Consider the following 22,124-nt stretch of genomic DNA (forward strand, 5'->3'; position numbering starts at 1 on the left):
GGAATCGAACTCGGGTTGGCCATGTTGGCCGCTTGTAAGGCGAACGCCCTACCCACTGTGCTATCCCTCCAGCCCGTGATGCTCAATGCTCAGGATCTTCCCTGGTGGGGTAGGCTGTGGAGATCTTTCGGAGTGACGGGGATGAAACTTGGGTCAGCTGCATGCAAGGCAAGTGCCCTTCCCTCTATACCATCGCTTGGGCCCCTGTATTTGATCTTCACCTTAGGCCCATTCAGTTTTATAAGTATCCTCTTTTGTGATGTATGGTGTACCACAGGAAATCCCAGGCCTTTGAACCAGGGCATAGGATCTGACTCCATTAATTAATATTCATTTGAGTATCTAATGAATGGAATTTTTCTCCTGGAAATTTTTACCCTAATTTTTGTATATATAAATATATATAAAAAACATAGTATGTGAGGCTTCCCCACCTGCTCGCGCCGCTCGCCGGACCCAGAGTCCGCAGCCTCGCGCCCACACCCCGCGGGGCCGCCGCACCGTCCTCGCGCAGACATGGCCTGGGCCCGCCGCCACACCGGTGAAGGAAGTGTAAGCTGGAGGAATAATAAGAATGGTTTCATTCAGCCGAAGAGAAAAACAACATGGAGGGCGGGATCCACAGATCCCGAAGGAAAAAAAAAAAAAACAGTTTCCAAAAAGAGCCGAGATCATCGGGAAGTCCGAGATGGGGTAGGTACCGCATCCCGCCTCCCCCAGATGGAACCCCGGTGACCAGAAACCTCTACAAGCACAGCTCGAGTATGCGGGAACTAGGACTTTTCCTCAAAAATGCCGGGACTACACCTCCCAGGTAACCTCAGATTCCGGAAGTCACGCCCACAGCCCGTCCCCCAGCGCCACCTTGACAGCATTCAGCCGAAGAGAAGAACAACATGGAGGGCGGGATCCACAGATCCTGAAGGGAAAAAAAAAAAAGTTTCCAAAAAGAGCCGAGATCATCGGGAAGTCCGAGATGGGGTAGGTACCACATCCCGCCTCCCCCAGATGGAACCCCGGTGACCAGAAACCTCTACAAGCACAGCTCGAGTATGCAGGAACTAGGACTTTGCCGGGACTACACCTCCCAGGTAACCTCAGATTCCGGAAGTCACGCCCACAGCCCGCCCCCCAGCGCCATCTTGACAGCATTCAGCTGAAGAGAAGAACAACATGGAGGGCGGGATCCACAGATCCCGAAGGGAAAAAAAAACAAAACAGTTTTCCAAAAAGAGCTGAGATCATCAGGAAGTCCGAGATGGGGTAGGTACCGCATCCCGCCTCCCCCAGATGGAACCCCGGTGACCAGAAACCTCTACAAGCACAGCTCGAGTATGCAGGAACTAGGACTTTTCCTCAAAACCGCGCGGCCGCTTATGCGGCCGCGCAACATCTCTCTATATACAAAGTGATCCATGGGAAGTAAACCACCTAACGTTTCTCTCTGAAAATCATAGTTAAGCTTTGAGCACGGCCACAGCCCCAGAAACACAAGGACTTAATGCAGAACCCAGCAGCTTGGAGCAGAAAAGTGAAAGGACTTTGCGTTAATCCAGGCCATCAAGTCTGCCAGAGGGGAAAGGGTGTTGGTCCCTTCCGCCCTCCTCCCTCTGGAAAGAAAGGTGGCGGCCACATGGGAGCCTTGTGGACAGCAGGTATGAGCCGGGGGTGTGGGGGCGACTAAAACCTCATGGGAAGGGGGGCATTCCGGTCCGTCCTTCACGCCCTACCGAGGCCACCAGTTGCCCCCCACGAGCGGCTCTCCAGCACAGCCACAGCCCCAGAAACACAAGGATTTAATGCAGAACCCAACAGCTTGGAGCAGAAAAGTGAACGGACTATGCGTTAATCCAGGCCATCAAATCTGCTGGAGGGGAAAGGGTGTTGCCCCATTCGCCCTCTCCTCTCTGGAAAGAAAGATGGCGGCCACATGGGAGCCTTGTGGACAGCAGGCATGAGCCGGGGGAGTGGGGGCGACTAAAACCTCATGGGAAGGGGGGCGTTCCGGTCCGTCCTTCACGCCCTACCGAGGTCACCAGTTGCCCCCCACGAGTGGCTCTCCAGCACGTCCACAGCCCCAGAAGCACAAGGACTTAATGCAGAACCCAGCAGCTTGGAGCAGAAAAGTGAAAGGACTATGCGTTAATCCAGGCCATCATGTCTGCCCGGAGGGGAAAGGGTGTTGGTCCCTTCCGCCCTCCTCCCTCTGGAAAGAAAGGTGGCGGCCACATGGGAGCCTTGTGGACAGCAGGTATGAGCCGGGGTGTGGGGGCGACTAAAACCTCATGGGAAGGGGGGCGTTCCGGTCCGTCCTTCACGCCCTACCGAGGTCACCAGTTGCCCCCCACGAGCGGCTCTCCAGCACGGCCACAGCCCCAGAAGCACAGGGACTTAATGCAGAACCCGGCAGCTTGGAGCAGAAAAGTGAAAGGACTATGCGTTAATCCAGGCCATCATGTCTGTCCGGAAGGGAAAGGGTGTTGCCCCAGTCGCCTTCTCCTCTCTGGAAAGAAAGATGGCGGCCACATGGGAGCCTTGTGGACAGCAGGCATGAGCCGGGGGAGTGGGGGCGACTAAAACCTCATGGGAAGGGGGGCGTTCCGGTCCGTCCTTCACGCCCTACCGAGGTCACCAGTTGCCCCCCGCGAGCGGCTCTCCAGCACGGCCGCGGCCCCAGAAGCACAAGGACTTAATGCAGAACCTGGCAGCTTGGAGCAGAAAAGTGAAAGGACTATGCGTTAATCCAGGCCATCAGGTCTGTCCGGAGGGGAAAGGGTGTTGGTCCCTTCCGCCCTCCTCCCTCTGGAAAGAAAGATGGCGGCCACATGGGAGCCTTGTGGATAGCAGGTATGAGCCGGGGGACTGGGGGCGACTAAAACCTCATGGGAAGGGGGGCGTTTCGCTCCGCCCTTCACGCCCTACCGAGGCCACCGGTTGCCCCCCGCGAGCGGCTCTCCAGCACGGCCACGACTCCAGAGCACAGAAACCAATTTCTTAACTATCTGACTTTCAGTATAAATACTTCCAGGGTCAATAAATAAAATAGCAGAAATCCAAAACCAACATTTAATTCTTGAACCCAGCTGTAGAAAGCAAATCACGTCACAATGCTTTTTCAGCTTGTCTGATTTGGGGGGGGGGGGGTAAACTCTAAATAATTGTGGTGAATCTTTTATTGAACTCGGATCAGCCATGTTGGAGCGATAGCACAGCGGGTAGGGCGTTCGCCTTACAAGCGGCCAACATGGCCGACCCGAGTTCTATTCCTCCGCCCCTCTCGGAGAGCCCGGCAAGCTACCGAGAGTATTCGATATGCCAGACACAGTAACAACAAAGTCTCCAATGGAGACGTTACTGGGCCCGCTCGAGCAAATCGACGATCAACAGGAGGGCCTTTACCTTTTATTGAAACAATGAATCTAATCAAAGCAGATAGAGTGTTAACTAGAATTCATCTGCCCCACAGGGACTGGGAGGGGTGGGGGGTGGGGTTTTATTGGGGTTCTTCATGGTAAAAAAAAGTATTGGTAAAGGGAAATGTGTTTGATATTTGCATGACTGAGACCTAAACCTGAAAGTTTTGTAACCTTTCCCACGGTGATTCAATAAATAAGTTTTTTAAAAAAGTGAAAAAAAAAACATAGTATGTGAATAATATCCAAAGGCAGTAAAAAACAAGGGTCAAGAGGACTGACCCATCACCTCCAAAGAGGACGGAGGATGCGTCACTAGGTAGTTGGAAATAATCACTCTAGACAAAAACTGAGTGCTTAAAGTAGGTAAGGTGATATACATGACACCCTTTCAGCAACAATATTGAAAACCACAGTGCCTGAAAATAAAGTGAGCGAGAAGGTGTGGGGAGAATGTGTCTGCCATAGAGGCAGGCTTTGGGTGCGGGATGGAGATCTGAAGGAAACTGGGGACATTGGTGGCAGGAAATGTGGGCTGGTAAAGGGACAGGTGTTGGGACATTGTATGACTGAAGCTCAATCATGAAGATTCAATTTAAAAAATTTTAAATTAATAATTTTTAAGGAACAAAAATAAATTTCCAGAAGGGACCTTGGGACTCATGTGAATGCCTGACCCCCACGCCCCCCCAATAAATAAAATACAAAAATTAGGGTAAAAATTTCCAGGAGAAAAATTCCATTCATTAGATACGCAAATGAATATTAATTAATGGAGTCAGCAGATCCTATGCCCTGGTTCAAAGGCCTGGGATTTCCTGTGGTACACCATACATCACAAAAGAGGATACTTATAAAACTGAATGGGCCTAAGGTGAAGATCAAATACAGGGGCCCAAGCGATGGTATAGAGGGAAGGGCACTTGCCTTGCATGCAGCTGACCCAAGTTTCATCCCCGTCACTCCGAAAGATCTCCACAGCCTGCCCCACCAGGGAAGATCCTGAGCACTGAGCATCACCCGATGTGTCCCCAAGCCCCAAAGCAAATCACCTACATACAGTGATCTGCATGCAAAGCTTTGACTCTGCCCCAGAGGCCACAACACCCAGTGACGCTCAATTCCAGCCTGCATTTTCCGATTCCAGCACTGGCAGGCCAGCGGCCACCACTCTCTAGAAGCTGCCACAAAACCTCCTGTAGGCAGGAACCTGCATCGGGGCGTGAGCTATCACAGCTGTAATTAAGTTTATAGTTGGATTTTCTGTCAGAATGGTAAAGCGTGAGGCTATGACCTGCTCAGCCTCCCAAAGGGGAATCTCAGCAGAGCTGACCCCAGCCCTCTGAGGGAAAGCAAATCTCCCTTGGGCCACTCTGCAGGTCACTTTAACACAGCACCTAGATATGGACACTCTCACCTCTGGAACCCTTCTCGGGATAAATGAATCTAGAGAATTAGAGTCAAGTGAAGTTTTTAGGAGCTTTGAAGATAGAAAATGTCGCCATTCCATGGATTCTAGACAGGGAGGGAGGAGGCAGGAGTGGGTGCATAGAGAATCAGCCTTCTGCGCGGTGCCGAGGAGAGGCTGCCGAAGTTAATGAAAAAGAGAATTATGGGTTTAATTATATTAGTTTAAGCTAAAGAGCGAAGCAGCAATGGAACCATTAAATTGTAATGTGGGTTATGTAACGGGAGGGGAGGGCAGGACCAGCCCACTGTGCACTCAGTTACATTAGCCCTGTCTGTTGTCACAGAGAAAGGTAAGTTTATCCTTCACAGTTGGAGGGATGAGCCCAGAAGAACTGAAACAGACACCAGGAAAATTGTGTTCCTGAATGAGTTTGGGGTAAGGAGTAAGGAGTAGTGCACCTAAGCTGATACTAAAGAGTATCAGCTTAGGTGCACTACTGATTTATTTGGGCTGGAGCAATAGCACAGCAGGTAGGGCATTTGCCTTGCACATGGCCGACCTGTCAGACACGCGTTCGATTCCTCCGCCCCTCTCAGAGAGCCCGGCAAGCTACCGAGAGTATCATGCCTGCACAGCAAAGCCTGGCAAACTACCCGTGATGTATTCGATATGCCAAACACAGTAACAAGTCTCATAATGGAGATGTTACTGGGCCTGCTGAAGCAAATCGGTGAACAACGGGAGGACAGTGTGACTGATTTATTTAGCTCTACTAAATAAATATATATCCATATCCTCCCTTCAGATAAAGCATAATAAAGTTTGCATCCAATCACGTCAGCACTGAGTGCTGCTAAAGCCAGCCTGCCTTCTGTGTGAGTCTGGGAGACTCTGGAAAACAGTGCTCCATTGGCTGTAACAGAATTGGAAACCAGTGGGTTGTTATTGTTGATTTTCTCCCTCAACACATTGTTGGCTCCCATCAAGATAATTTATTACTGAACAACAAGCCCTTTTTAAACACCCAAGAAAGCTTTCAGTTTTAACCTAGGGCTTCTGGCTTTAAGCCCAAAGCTACTTCCACCGGAAAAGCTAAGGTTTTTCTTTCCCAGACTTCTTCTAACAGAGAGCACACCATCCCTGTTCGAAAGGAGAAAGTGACTGCCGGATTACCAGAGCTCATCCTCATGCACTATGGTAGTGTTTCGTCACCAAAGACCTAAGAACAAATCATCTCACCAACGTTTTTACTAAGAGAGAAAGAGGACCAACAGGCTCCTGTTTGAAGACATTTATTACATGGTTGGTGTGGGGCTAATACAATTATTAACCAATTATGCCACATATTCACTGGCACCTAAGCAAATTATATCAAGAGTCTCAATTTTTCAATTTTCCTATACTCTAGAGCAATGCTATTCAACAAAAATACAAGGTGAGCCACTTATTTCAGTTACACACATAACTTAAAAATATTCAGTGGCCACATCAAAAACTAGAAGCAGAGGAAATAGTTCAACAGGAGTATAAAAATTCAACTATTATAAAAGGTATGAAAGAAATACATTCTTAATGCCTGGCACACTCTTCATACCTTAGAACGATCTCCCTGGCTTCATAACTAAGTTTTTTAACCTTACAAACATAGATCCTGCAGATAATTCTGCGTGGTGTCAATAGTGAGATAATCATTCATACAATTTAAATGTCAAAGATTATTTTTAGCTTTACCAAAACTCACTTTGCACGGATAGAACGAGGAGTTGCCATGAACAAACAGGATCACTGTTCCCCAGCTCATGTGTGTTTCCTTGAGGCTTTTGCTGACAGAGCTCACATCATACTGAACAAAGCTGTGAGATCACTTAATCACTTAACTTCCCGTTAGTCGTCGATTTGCTCGAGCGGGCGCCAGTAACGTCTCTATTTGTCCCTGTCGCGTGCTAGTGTAGCCCAATGGCATCTGTTCGCTCCGGGAACATGGAGGGCCTCAAACCGATCATTCATGACCTTGAAAAAGAAGTCTGACCATCTGGTAGGTGGGCGGCCATGCGGTCTCTTGACATCCCGTGGAATCCAATCAGTAACAGCTCTAGTCCAACGGTCGTCTTTAAATCTCATTACGTGACCAGCCCATCTGATTTTCGACACCTTGGCAAATGAGACAGCGTCCCTGATCCTTGATCGTCGACGGATGTCAGAACTCCGGATTCGTTCTCTCTTTTGAGTGAAACGTGATATTCCAAGCATAGCTCTTTCTATTCTTCTTTGGGAGACCTGAATGGCGTTCTCATCTTGTTTGCGTAGGGCCCAGGTCTCTGAGGCATATGTTAATGCAGGAAGAACAGTGGAATCAAAGAGATGTGCCCGGAGCCGGAGGTTCTTCGTCCTCTTAGCTATTTCTTCGACGTTCTTGAAGGCGTTCCAAGCCGCTCTCTTCCTCCTGCGCAGCTCGGGTGCCAGGTCATTTGTCATGTTGACCTCTCGACCTAGGTACACATAGCTGTTGCATTCGGAGATGGTCGTTCCATTGAGAGCGAATGGGGCGTCAGGAACAAGGCTGTTTCTCATAAACATTGTCTTCGTAAGATTCAGCTGTAGTCCTACCTTTCCACACTCACGGTCAAAGTCGGCCAGCATTTGTGCCGCTTGGCTGATGTTTGGTGTTATTAAAACAATGTCATCAGCAAAGCGGAGGTGGTGTAGTTGCCGACCATCTATCTTCACTCCCATTCCTTCCCATTCCAGTCGTCGCATGATGTTCTCGAGGGTGGCACTGAAGAGTTTTGGTGAAATGGTATCACCCTGCCGCACCCCTCTCTTGACATCAACGATCACTTCTTTGTAGAATGGTGAGATCCTGGTAGTGAATCCGCAATACAGCTCACGGAGGATCCTGATGTATTGGGCTTGAATGCCCTGATTGGCTAGGGCTTCAATGACCGCTTCCGTCTCAACAGAATCAAAGGCCTTCTTTAAATCAATGAACGTTAAGCAGAGCGGCATCTTGAACTCCCGAGAAACCTCAATGAGTTTGGTTATCGTGTGGATATGGTCGATGGTGCTGAATCCTTTGCGGAACCCTGCTTGCTCATCATGTCGACCAAGACCATTCATGGTAACTCACAGTTCCAGAAGGCAGAATCTAAACGATGGACATGGGAGTCTCCCGGTGGACGATTCCACAACGAAATAGACCACATCATATTCAATCGACGGTTTTGCCTGACTGATGTCGCTGTTGTCCCAAAATTTCGAACGGGATCGGACCACCGTCTCCTTCGTGCAAAATTCCACTTCACAGAGCGGGGAGAAAGGGCTGCAAAGTTCAAAAAGAGAACTCCCAGAACGACCACCAACTGGGAACTCTTTGGTACTATTGCGGCAACATGGGAAGATGCCATTGTTGACAACATTGACGAGGAATACGATCGACTGGTTCAGCACCTCCATGAATGTGCGAGGAACGCCAAGAGAGAGATAGCCACAAAAAGTCGCCTATCTTCGAAAACTCTTGAGCTAATTCGCCAGCGTGGTTTGGCGCATGCCTCAGGCAACCGCAAGCTAACGTCCGAGCTTGCAAAGCAGTGCAGAGATGCGATCAAGGAAGACCTCAAAGAGAGAAGAGCAGAAGTACTGGTAGATGCGGCAGAAGCCGGGAAAAGTATTCGTAACGCCCGCCTGTCCTTCGCCAACTATAAGACCAAGATGACTGCCCTCCGACGTCCTGATGGATCCATCACATCCTCCAGAACGGCAATGGAGAAGATTATCCATGACTTCTACTCAAATCTCTTCGATAGCCATGTCCACTTGCCAACATACCAAATTCCACAGGATGGGTATGTCATTCCCAACATTCTCCCTTCCGAAATCCGACACGCCATTTCGTCAGTAAAGAAGCAAACAGCACCAGGCCCAGACAAGGTCAGACCTGAACACCTGAAGAACCTGCCGTCAGTACTCATCAATACACTGGCTCGGCTCTTCACTCGCTACCTGTCTGAATGCAAGGTTCCATCTCAATGGAAAACCAGCAGGACCGTACTACTGTTCAAGAAGGGAGACATCCATGACATTGGCAACTATCGCCCGATCTGCCTATTGTCTGTCATCTACAAGTTGTTCACTCGAGTCATCCTGAATAGGATTGGCAGAACACTAGATGAAAGCTGTGAGATATTTTTTTCAAATACTATTGGCAATGATTTGGAAATTAAGCTTTGATCCTCAACTCCCCAATCTATAAAATACAAATGTTAGTAGGGGGTCTGAATGCATCATTCCTGGTGAAGTAAGTTTCACTACCGCAACTAGGAAATGAACATGGTAAACAAATTTTGACCAGAAAAAAATATATACGTACTTACAAAGTACCATACTAACAGCATTAAAGCTAAATCATTTTATTTGCAAATGTAATAAAATTGAAAAATATTGAGTCCCATTTCAACCCACAGGTCATATTCATTTGATAAAAGTTCTATCCGGGTTCTCATCAGATAAATACCAAACATTGACTCAAAACATCTGTGAATAAATAAGACTAAGCAATCAATATACTAATATGATGGGTCTTCGACTGGTTGTTCTCCTACCTCCGCCATCAATATACTAATATTGATCTATTGGGGCCTCTGACTAGCTGTTCTCCTACCTCTGCTAATACTCTCTGTGTTGACACAGCCTCTGCCAGTATTAAACTGCCCAGCTCTACAACTGAATTTTATTAATCCACCAAGCCGCCAAATCATCTCAACTCCAAGGCATCTGGAGTGCAGTGCCATGTATATAGCCAGTCAGCACCTCCAAATTTCCGAATACTGAGAGCCCAGAAGGAGCCCTGCAAATTTAATGGGGAAGTTGTGTAGAGGACACCAAGATCAATGAGTGAAAACAGTAATACAGAAGGCTCAACAAGCACCAACCAGCTCAGCTAATCCTCAGACAGTGACCTTAGTAGCACCATTGTAAGATACAACAATTATACAAATTTTCTTTCATTGATCTATTTTTTGAAAAATTCATTGCCATTTTGTTGTAACAGGCAATATGAATTAAATGTTAGTACCTGCCAAGGGGTTTGGGGCTGGGGGGAAATTGGGGATACTCTGGTGGTGGATTGGTGTAAGACCACTGAATGCCTGAAACACCTGTATTGTGAACAACCTTGTAAATCACAGTGCTTAAAAAAATAATATTTTTAATTGTAAAACTCGATGCATTTAGAAAGAACATAGGAAGTAATAGCCCCAAATCTACTTCATCTCCCTTGTGATATGCCCTAAGTGATGCTTTAATGCCGTTGCATCAGCTTTCACAGATAACAGTTGAAACTGCACTTCACACAATGTCTGATGTGAAGTTTGCAAAATTCTTTTTTTTTAATTTTTTAAATTTTTATATTTATTTATTGAATCACTGTGGGAAAAGTTACAAAGCTTTCAGGTTTAAGTCTCAGTCATGCAATGATCAAACACCTTTCCCTTCACAGTACTTATTTTTCACCACCAAGAACCCCAATATACTCCCCTTCCACCTCTCCCAATGCCTGTGAGGCAGATGAATTCTACTTAACTCTCTATTTTGATTACATTCATTATTTCGACAAAGGATGCACCATTATTGTTTAGAGTTTACACCCAACAATCAGAACTGCTGAAAAGGCATTGTGAAATAATTTGTTTTCTACACCTGATTATGAGAACCATACGATGTTGCATGGTCACGATAACGGCCGTGTGATTTTGGATTTCTGATATTTTACTTATTAAGTCTGGAGGGATTTCTGCCAAGAGCCAGATAATTAGATTGGTTTCTGTGACTCTGGAGCCATGGCCATTCCAGAGAGCCGCTCGTGGGGGGCAACTCGTGACCTCGGTAGGGCGTGAAGGACGAGCTGGAAACACCCCCCTTCCCAGGAGGTTTCACTTGCCCCGTCACTGTCGACTCATACCTGGCTTTCCAATAAGCACTGAGGCAGCCACCATATTGCTGCCCAGGGGGAAAAAGGCGGAAGGGAGCGATACCCCTTCCCTCCCGGAGAGGCATGGTACCATGGATTAATGCATAGTCCATTCACATTTCTGCTGCAAGCTGCCGGGCTCGAAGTTTGCAAAATTCTGACCATTGCTAGGTATGTTTTTCCATCTTCAAGTATAATGACTTACTCAATGCTTGAAAATGTGCCTCTGAAGTTTAAAAGCATGTATACTTTCTTCTATTATTAGCCAAAATGTCTGCCATTTTGCCTAAGTTTTCAGGAACTGTTAATAAAAATATGGCACTTGCATCATTATTGTGTTGCTTCTTTCACAACTGTCTTTAATTCTGAAGCAAACATACAGCACTTCCTGCCAAACAAGCAGCCCCACCATCTCCAGGGGCAAGGACACCTTGGGAGGTGTGACAGTGACATCTAAGAGCTTCCTGTGAGAAGAACAGGGATGAATCAATGATAAGGAAGCAGATCTGGGAGACCCTCTGCCCTTAGTTTCTTTATAGTGTTGAGGACACAGGTCGTAACAGGGACAAAATGATGGATTCTGGTCATCTTCAAGAGCACTACTTCAGTACTATAAATCATCTTTGGAATGGGCAGTAGTTTGGGCAACTAACAAATGGAAAAATACTGTGCTTGGTTGTATAAACTCTATGGGCAGCCAAGGGGAGGCCCCGAAGGTACTTTCCCTAGCTGCCCACATTCGGAGTGGACCCTAGGCCACTCCCCCAGCCGGGGCAGCCCGGGTCGTGGGGCAGACGGTGGACAAAACAAGGCCAAGCCAGTTGATTGATCAGTTGCCATTTATTCCATCCTCCCCATGCGCCTGCCCCAGTCTCTCTGAGCCCCCGCCCCGTTCTAGTCTCACACTGCCCCTCATTCCCTTCTCCTCCTGTCTCTCCCACTCATCTCTCAGCACTCCATCTCACAGCCTGGGCTCTCTCTCCACGTGCCTGCTTCTGTATTCTTCTACATTCTTCCCCCTCTGTCCCCCTTGCTAGTCTCTCTGTGGCCCATCTTGCCGCCCTTCTCTCTTTTCTCTCTCCCACTCTCTTGCCTCTCCAACACTCCCCCTTCCCCGCTCTAGGCTGACACTGCACCCAGTCAGGTAGCCAAATCAACATAGGAAATCCCTTCCTGACTGCCAGGCTCAAGGGTGAAAGAATCACCTAGGGGTATTCCAAAGCCCTTCCTGACTGCTCAAGGGTAAAATACCTCTTAAGGTCTTTTTCTCCTTTCCTCAGTCCAATAACTCTATATCTCAATACTAGTTATTTTTGTGTGGACACAGTAAGAGATACACTGAGGCTGGAAGGGCAGCTCTCCTGGGAACATCTTGCACAGACTCAGATTACAGAGCTCAGGCCAGATTAATCTTTCCTAACCCTAGCAGGGTCCTAATCTAGTTATTACTTTTGGGATCAGGACAGCATTTGTCCATGACCAAGCTCTTAACTTATAGTTAAGCATTATGGCGCTTTGGCCAGGCCCATCTCGATGCCAGGGTAGACATAGTTTACCGCTTGCCCTTTTTCCAACCACTCCCTCTTCGAGACCCTATTTTTGGGGGTGCCAGGAAGTAAGGGCAGCGAAGGCTTAGGTTGAGAGGACAGAGGCCCAGGAGGAAAATAACACTGAGAGTCACATTACAAAAGCATAGCATGTACTGTCTTCTTGTGTCCATACAAAAAGGACATTGCTCTGAATAAACTATGCAAAGGATTTAGGGAGAAGAGAAAAACAACATTTACAAGTCAACAGAGCACAAAGAAAGAAGTAACAAATAAACACAGTGGAATGGGAGCACTGTGATGGGAGCAACCCAATAAACCTAAACTACCTGAGCTTATGCAGGAAGGACAGAATGATGTTATCCTACACTTGGGATGCTACAGTTCCTCTATCTAAAAATAAAAATTGGTTGAAAATAACCTGTGTAGGGCTCGGGATGCAGCTCAGTGGCAGCATCTGCCTTGCTTGTGTGAGACCCTGGGTTTGATCCCTAGAACCACAAAAACAAAAATAAAAGTTTTCATGTGGATGTACAAAAGAACATTACCACTTAATATTATATGTTGTGATAAGGGAGTCACTTCTAAGTGGGAAAATTAGTTTAGAAAACCCAGACTGTAACAAAAGACACGATCAGAAGATGACAACCCTGAATCCAGCTCTGTAGAGGCAAGTCTGCTCTGAGTGAGCAGGAACTGTTGGCCACTGTCAGGGTAGGCCTAGAACAGACTCCTGGAGGAGATCAGGGCCCGACTTTCACACTCCCAAGGAGCTTTGAGCCTCAAACCTCACACTCTACTTGCCCAGATGCCCTTCCTCTAACCCCGTACTTCCAAGCAGTTCTCCAACTTGGCGTTGCCACGTAAGGGTCTACATCCTTCAGTGCCACCTCCTCTGCCGTGAGCTGGGTCCTGGGAGGTCTGTGGCCTCCCAATCCTCTCACTTGAGGCTCCTCTGTTCTCTCCTCGAGCAGTCTTGAGACTTTCCTCTTCCCTGTTCTTTTCCTCTCTTGAGCTAGCAGGTTCGCTAGATCCGGGGTATAACAAACGCTGGTCGACTGAGGCAGCCAGACTGGCCGAACTTGAGCCCCAGATACGCTGGCTGCCCCTAAGAGCAGAAAAACCAGCGTTCTTGACCCAGAAATTCCATTCCTGGGAATACACCCCACAGGCCCACAGACAGAATGTTGGAAAGACCTCTCTGCGTTGCTCTGCTCATTGCAGCACTATTCACAATTGCCAGAATCTGGAAACAACCAGGGTGCCAAAGAATAGATGACACACACACAGTGATGCCACCCAGCCACAAGGAAAGGTAGAGTCAAACAATTCGCTGATACATGGATGGATCTGGAAAGTTACGTGCTGAGTGCGGTGAGTCAGAGGGATAGACACAGGTTGGTCTCACTCAGGTGCAGGATATCAGGAGACATAGTAGAGGAATAACTAACGCTGCCCCTACCGACCCGCACTTGTTTGATATCCCAGAGTCTAGTTAGTTATTAATAAATAACCGAAAGCCCCTCCGCCTGCCCTCTAGGAGCCCCTGAGGCCGCCATTTTCTAGAAGTCAGCGACAAGCTCCAGGTACGAGTGGTGGTGGCGGCAAATGCCAAGCCTCATGGGACAGGGGAGGAGTGGGCCCTTCTCCTCCCCACCCCGGGGACTCTGAGATGACGTCACATCCGACCGCTGTCTACTTAAGCTCCCACACAGCTGTAATCCAGAAACACACAAATGAATCTCGGACCTGAGCAACTTGCTGCACAATTTCTTCAGACCCTAATTATTAAAATTTTAGAATTCCTAGAGCATGCAGTCATGAGAAGCAATACAAAACACATTGTCTAGCATTGCCTTTTCGGCAGGTATGAGTGGTGGTGGGACTGGTCTCGAAATATTGGAGGTAACTAAGGTAGAGAAAGAGAGTATTGTGCAAATTGTCTGCAACACAGGCTGGGGGGTGGTGTGGAATGGGGGGTAGGGGGATACTGGGGATTTTGGTGGTAGAAAACGTGCACTGGTGAAGGGATGGGTGTTTGATGACCCTATGATCGAAGCTCAAACATGAAAGTTCTGTTACTGTACCCACAGTGAATCAATAAAAATAAATAGATAAATAAATAAATAACTGAAAGGAATGGAAGCCAAGAGCAGGAGAGCTGGTCCTTGGTGTGAATCTTGCCAGTGGTGGGGGAGGAGGAGGGACAGGTCCAGGAGGGACCACTATGACAATAACGAGGGCCGTAGTCACTCTGGCGAGGGCTGGGTGCTGAAAGGGATAAAGTGGCAAATAACTCTATCGTGACAACCAGGTAAACCCAGTGCACAAGAGGAGGGAAAAAAGAAGAAGAAGAGATTAGTGCCTGCCTTGAAGGCAGGCTGGGGGTGGGAGGGAAACTAGAGGACGATGGGGAGAACGACAGATGGGGGAGTCGTGCTGGGACACCGCACACCTAAAACTAAGTCATGAATAACTTGGGCATTCACGGTGATTCAGTTTTTAAAAAAGTAATAAAAAATTTAAAAGTCCCCCAAGGTCTGAAAGACAAGGGCTTGGGAGACCAGATTCGGTAGGACATATGAATCTGCACCTCTCCGGGAAGGAAAGTTCTCCTGGCTGTCACCCCACCAGGGGCTCTGGCTGCACGCCAGCAGAGACCTTGACTTCGCAGGACAGACGCGGTTACTTACCTTCGCAAACAAAGAGGTTGGCTGGCCCTCCCCAGGCCCTTTCCCCAGGGGACAGAGGCTGGGGTCTGGGGAGGCGTAGGGGGATAGTCTCCCTCTAGGCCCACTTGGAATTCCGCCTTTGGTCCTGCGGCCTTATGTAGCATCTTCGGACCCCTCGCCTAGGGTCAGCTTCCTTCCTGTGCTGTGAGGTCTCTGGAGGGCAGGACCACGTCAGAACTGCTGCTCCTCAGTGAAGGAGGATTTCCAAGGCAGAGGGAGGAGCCTGAGCATCCTCTGACCCTGCAGGGAGGGTGCTGGGGAGAGGTCTCAGGGAGAATGCCCTGAGCACACGACCAGAAGCAGCTGCAGGCCAAGGGACCAGGTAAAGGTCCTGCCCCCCACAGGGACTGTGCAAACAGTAACGATTCCAAAGGCCACAGTAGAATCCCATATTTTTTGCTCCCTTATCAAAAATTGCGCCAGAGCAATAGGACAGCAGATAGGGCATTTGCCTGGCACTCAGCCAACCCGGGTTTGATTCCTCTGCCCCTCTCGGAGAGCCCTGCAAGCTACCGAGAGTATCCCACCCACATGGCAAAGTCTGGCAAGCTCCCGTGGCGTATCCAATATACCAAAAACAGTAATAAGTCTCACAATGGAGACGTTACTGGTGCCTACTCGAGCAAATCGATGAACAATGGGAGGACAGTGCTACAGTGCTATCAAAAATTAATTGATCCAACAATGCCAATTCTGAGAATATACCCTGGGATCCCAGAAACACCATTTGTACTTCTGCGTTCATTGCAGCACTATTCATAATAGCCAGAATCTGGAAACAACCCAAGTACCAGAGAACAGACAACTAGATAAAGAAACTATGGCACATCTACACAATGAAATACTACACAGCTGTTAGGAAAAACGAAGTTGTAGAATTTTCTTCTAAATGGATGGACATGGAGAGTATCATGCTGAGCAAAAGAGCCAGAGGGAGGGGGACAGATATAGAATGACTGCATTCATTTGTGGTATGTTTTCTTTTTTAATTGTATCAGACTAATATCCAAGGCCAAGGGAAACAGGGGGCGGGAGGACTGGTCAATGGTTGGAATCTACCACAGTGTGTGAGGGGCAAGGGATACACAGAGAAGGGATGAGTAAGACAATGATAGTTGGAAATGTTCACACTGGACAAGAACTGAGTAGGCAGATAGAGAAGAGAGCACCAAATAAAGGGTGTTGTGAGGATCCTCCCAGGGTGGGAGATGCATGCTGAGAGTAGACTATAGAACAAACATGATTGCCACTCAATGCCTCTCTTGCAAACCACAGGAGAGAGAGAACAAAAGGGAATGCCCTGACACAGAGGCAGGGTGGGATGGGAGGGGTGGGGGTGGGAGGGACGCTGGGACTGGTGGTGGTGGAGGATGGGCGCTGGTGGAGGGATGGGTACTTGATCATTGTATAACTGAAACCCAAGCACAAAAAAGTCTATAACTGTACCTCATGCAGTTTCACAAAAAAAAAAGCTTCATTTATCTAGATAAAGTATTTTTCATTTGATGGTACAGTATTAAGCAACAGGATTAAATGTTCACATCTAAAAAAATAAAATGAAATTTATAGCCTCAGTTTTCTTATCTAGAATATCAGGGGGGATTGGATTAAGTTGTTTACAAACTGTCTTCTTGGGCTTTGTGACTGCCATTATTGATTGAAGAGAGACTGTATCAAATCATCTTTTACTCATTTCATAGATGAAGAATCTGTTGATGCTTATGGAAGAGTTTGATTACTTTAAGTGTTGCAAAAATTACATTTGATAGGTTTTAAATTTATATAGATTATTTAAGGACTTGAGTTAGTATTTTTGTTTATAAATAAAAATTGTAATATGGGAGAAAATTTGGATGAGTGAAATATATAGTATGAATTAGCAAAATGATTTTAATAAAAAATATGAGTAGAAAAAAAACTGAGTAGGTAAAGTAGGTAAAGGGTAACCTTTAAATATCTGTATTGCAAACCACAATGCCCAAAAAGAGAGAGAGAGAGAGTGGCAGGAAATATACATTGGTGAAGGGACGGATGTTGGAACAGTATATGATTGAAACCCAATCATGAACAACTTTGCAATGGTCTATTTCACGGTGATTCAATTTTTTAATTAAAAGAAAAGATTTTTTAAGAAAAAAAAGGCCCTAATTATAATATGTGAAGGAATCAGGGTTTATACCTGGATTTTTGTTGTAAGTTCAAGCAACTTAAAGGGTTATGTTAACATCTTCTGTTGTTTCAGAACATGCTGGCTATTGTCTTAAAAGGCAGAATTCTTCTGGAAAGCAGTGTAGCTGCAGAAGAAATTAGCCTAAACAGCATGAAGGGAAACGAGCAGGTCCGTTATCTCTCCTGCTTCCACAGTGATGGCTGGAGGACCGTCAGGTGTTTGACCTCTCAAGTCTCCTGCCTTTGGTACATACTCTCACAGATCAAGCAGCCCAGGGTCCTAAGAAACACTTCCGTCCCACTTCTGTTCATCAAGAATATTTAACTGGGGGTTAGAGCAATAACACCGCAGGTAGGGCTTTTGCCTTGCATGCAGCCAACATGGCCGACCCGGGTTCGATTCCCAGCATCCCATATGGTCCCCCGAGGAATGCCAGGAGTAATTCCTGAGTGCATGAGCCAAGAGTAACCCCTGAGCATTGCCGGATGTGACCCAAAAAGAAAAAAAAAAGAATATGTAACTGTCCTTCAGTTTCCAAACAGCTCTCAAGAATTGCTGTCTATGAATTAGATCAGCTTACGATAGCAAGGGCTGGAGCATTAGCACAGCGGGTAGGGTGTTTGCCTTGCCCGAGGTCGACCTGGTCGGCCCAGGTTCGATTCCTCCCACCTCTTGGAGAGCCCGGCAAGCTACCGAGAGGATCTCGCTCGCACGGCAAAGCCTGGCAAGCTACCCGTGACATATTTCATATGCCAAACACGGTAGCAACAAGTCTCACAATGGAGACGTTACTGGACCCGCTCGAGCAAATCGATGAACAACGGGAGAACAGTGCTACAGGGCTACCATGAATACAAGTTTGAGTCAGTTTTTGAGTAGCTCTGCGGAAACAGAGACAGGAGCGAGAGGCAGAGGAGCGCAGTGGCCTCCTGCCTCCTTCAGGCCAGACCGTCGGTTCAAACCCCAGCTCAGGCCCATGGTTTTCGGCTCTCCTACCCCTGTGGGCCACTGACTGGTGGTTGAAGACCACTGATTTCAAGGACCAGGGCCACCATCTGAGGGCAGGAGAGCCTCACTGCGGGGATCCCCTATACTAGGCGACTGGCAGGAAGCAGCACTCCAAAACAACCAGCTACATTCTCAACCTTTTCACCAGCCCAGCCATTCGTTTGGATAAGTATTGGTCACAGTGCTAGGTTCTATGCGTACTTCTGCACAGACAGAATGTGCCAGAAACTTAGGGAGACAAAATGGCCTGTTGAGAGGAGAGAATGTGAGGTTTGAAAAGTGTCACAGGATTCTGAGAGAACCATCACCTTTTGGGTCGAAAACAAGTGCAGGAAATTATGAAATCCTATAGAGGAAGGGCTTTGCTTATTCTGTTTTGAAAAGTAAGCCCTTTGCTATGAACTTTAGATTTAGCAAGATGACTGGGGAAAGTTCCATGAAATAAAATGTTTTCCTTACTCGGTGTATTTTGGAACAGCAAAGCCAGATTTTAAGCCACTTTTTAAGTCGTTCTGAAGGCCCAGAGAGGCTCCAGAATCCATGGAAGCTGGTGAGTGTGAAGCCCCCCATGCCAGAATATCACTCAGGACTTTTTGATAACCAGAAAAGGAAACTTTAAGGGACTGTGCCAAGTCCCACCACAAACCTCTTGACACGCTTCACTCCCACCCTGTGTAGCCTTTTCTTTTGCAGGAAGCTCCTGGAGCTTCAGAGGCTGAGATAAAGAGAAGGCACACTGACCCTGAGTGGCAAAGCTCATTGTTCCCTTCCCTGTTATGGAAAAAACCCTCCCAGAGACCCAAAGTCAACACCCCAAGTGAAAGAGCAGCCCGAAGGCTGGCTTTGGGGATGGAAATGGTAGTCTCTCTCGGCAGGCATGAAGTTGGTTGGACTGGACTCTGCCCATCGGCCAATATCTCCATCACATTTTCCAGGGAGTTTATTATAAGCTGTTCTCAAAGTACGTGAACACCTTGGATGCATTAGTGATTCCTGTAGCTTTATCCTTCAAAAGGTTTTGAGTGAGGATTTCAGTTAATTTTATTTTCCAGTGCAGGTCCCACCCTGCCAAGGATTTATGACTGGAAATTTTCCCCAAAACAAACCTATTTATTTATAGTACATTATCTTCTTCAGCAGAGTTTTGCCAAACATAATAAACAGGCACAATTTTAAGCTTGTAGCTTAAGAAATCGGTTTCAACTAGCCAATTTCACTTTCAAAACTAAGAACAATAAAGTACAGAAGTGAGAGACACAAATATATAAGACAGGGTCAGCAAATTTATTTCCAAATTGACCAAGTAAGTTTGCATCTAAAAACACAAAAATTATTATTGAAATAGGTTATGTCCACTGGACTCCTTATTTTTTGTTTTGTTTTGGATATTAGGTTTCCCTGTACGGAGAATATAATTATACAGAAATATAGGAGAATCAGAAAGAAAGGCGCTGAGCCAGATTCACAGACATTGAGGTTTCATTAGCCAGAAACAGGGAGACAAAGACCAAACATGCCCAACACACATTTGCAGTCACATACCGGAGCTCGGCGTCTCTGACTGCAAGCTTTTCCCATGACAACGTCTGATTCCACCATACAAGATGTGTGTGACACAAAAGCACACAAGGGTGAACTAGGAGTCATAGGCCGAGCTATGAAAGAGAGGAAAATAAACAGCTGTCACACACACACACACACACACACACACACACACACATACCCCAACTCACTACTTCAACAACTACAACAGCTTGAACAACTTCAACAACTGAAGTCTGTCTCCTAGGGGCCACAGGTGTGAAGCATCAGATGTCTGCAAAACTCAAACCACAGCTTAATTTCTGTAACTCAATCATTGACTTCAGCTTCTCCATCAACAGTTGTCACTAAATAGTTGTTACAGAAATAAAAATGATAATGGTTGCTCCAAGCCCTCCTGACGCCATTCCTCCATGTTAGAATGGCAGAACTGAAAAGTTTGCTTTAAGATCAGATGTCTGTGTTGCAAAGACAAATGACCTGTATGGTTACATTTTAGAGATTTACTAAGCTACTGTTACAGGTAACAGTCAGTAAACCTGTCTAATGTTTGAGCATGTGTGAAATGTGGCCCTAGATTGCGCACGAGTTGTCTTTATAGGAGACTGATCCTACTTATAATGGAATTCAGTTTCCAAATAGGTTCTGAGAAGCAACCAAGTCACACTTGATGTCAGTCTGCACAGAACCTAACACTGCCCCTCAAAATTAGATCGTCTTAATGTTCGTTCCTGATGCTCCATTCGCTCTCAACAGAACCACCATCTCCGAATGCAACAGTTATATATACCTAGGTCGAGAAATCAACATGATGAATGACCTGGCACCTGAGTTGCGCAGGAGGAAGAGAGCGGCTTGGAATGCCTTCAAGAGCATTGAAGAAATAACTAAGAGGACAAAAAATCTCCAGCTATGAGCACATTCCACTGTTCTTCCTGCATTAACATATGCCTCAGAGACCTGGGCCCTACGAAAACAGGATGAGAACACTATTCAGGTCTCTCAAAGAGGAATCGAAAGAGCTATGCTTGGAATATCACGATTCACTCAAATGAGAGATAGAATCCGGAGTTCTGATCTCTGTCAACGCTCAAGAATCAGGGACACTGTCTCATTTGCCAAGGCATCAAAAATCAGATGAGGTTTACAGACAACCGCTGGACTAGAGCCATTACTGACTGGATTCCATGGGACGTCAAAAGATTGCGTGGACGCCTACCTACAAGATGGTCAGACTTCTTCATCAAGACCCTGAATGATCGGTTTGAGGCTCTGCATGTTCCTAGAACAAACAGATGCCACTGGGCTACGCTAGCACGCAACAGGGATGAATGGAGACGTTACTGGCACCCGCTCGAGTAAATCAATGAATAATGGGGGATCAAGTGATCAAGTGATCAAGTGAATGTTCAGTACAATCATTTTTATTGAAGTGGACTGAATATAACTTTTTTAATTTCTAAATGCAGAGGTAGTAGCTTAGTAGTAGTAGTAGTAGTAGTAGTAGTAGTAGTATTTTAATATCTAAGTTACTATCTCTGCATTTAGAAATTAGAAGAGCTCATCCTCACCCTTGGCAGCCTCCAGTGTGCTCATGAGAGTTGAAGACAAGTCCAAGGTAATGGATGTCTGCTTGCAAACTCACATGCTGGACTCAGTCCACTCCCGATGGCCCAAATGCTGAACTCCAAAGCAAGTGCTCCAGATCCTCCCCTTTTAAGTAGGGGAAGTGCATTTCAAGAGGTCAGTGCAGGAATGTTCATCTGAGTTTGCTTTGCAAATCACTGCAGTTGGAACTCCTTTAGCACATGGTCCAAGGGCTGATTTTCTCTTGGTATGTTGAGGAGGTTTGGGGAAAGGTAAAGTTGAAGGGAGGGAAGGAAGCCCACTCTTTTGAAAATATACTCAGATCTTGCCAGTTCTAAGTTTTCACCACCTGTCTTTTGACAGGTGCAGAGCGATAGCACAGCAGGTAGGGCATTTGCCTTGCATGTGGCTGACCCGAGTTCAATTCCTCTGTCCCTCTTGAGAGCCCGGCAAGCTACCAAGAATATCCCACCCGCTTGGCAGAGCCTGGCAAGCTCCCTGTGGTGTATTCAATATGCCAAAAACAGTAAAAACAAATCTCATAATGGAGACGTTACTGGTGCCCACTCGAGCAAATCGATGAACAACAGGAGGACAGTGCTACATTATTATTATTATTATTATTATTATTATTATTATTATTATTATTATTCCAGCCAATGAGGAAATCATCAGACAAATCCACGAAATGAAGACCTGTTATTTCCTTAAAGAAGGGAGTGAGCTCCTCACTTGCCCTCCCCCAGCGG

Source organism: Sorex fumeus, unplaced genomic scaffold (assembly GCF_029834395.1).
Source record: "Sorex fumeus unplaced genomic scaffold, SorFum_2.1 ptg000024l, whole genome shotgun sequence".
In the NCBI taxonomy this organism is placed as follows: Eukaryota; Metazoa; Chordata; class Mammalia; order Eulipotyphla; family Soricidae; genus Sorex; species Sorex fumeus.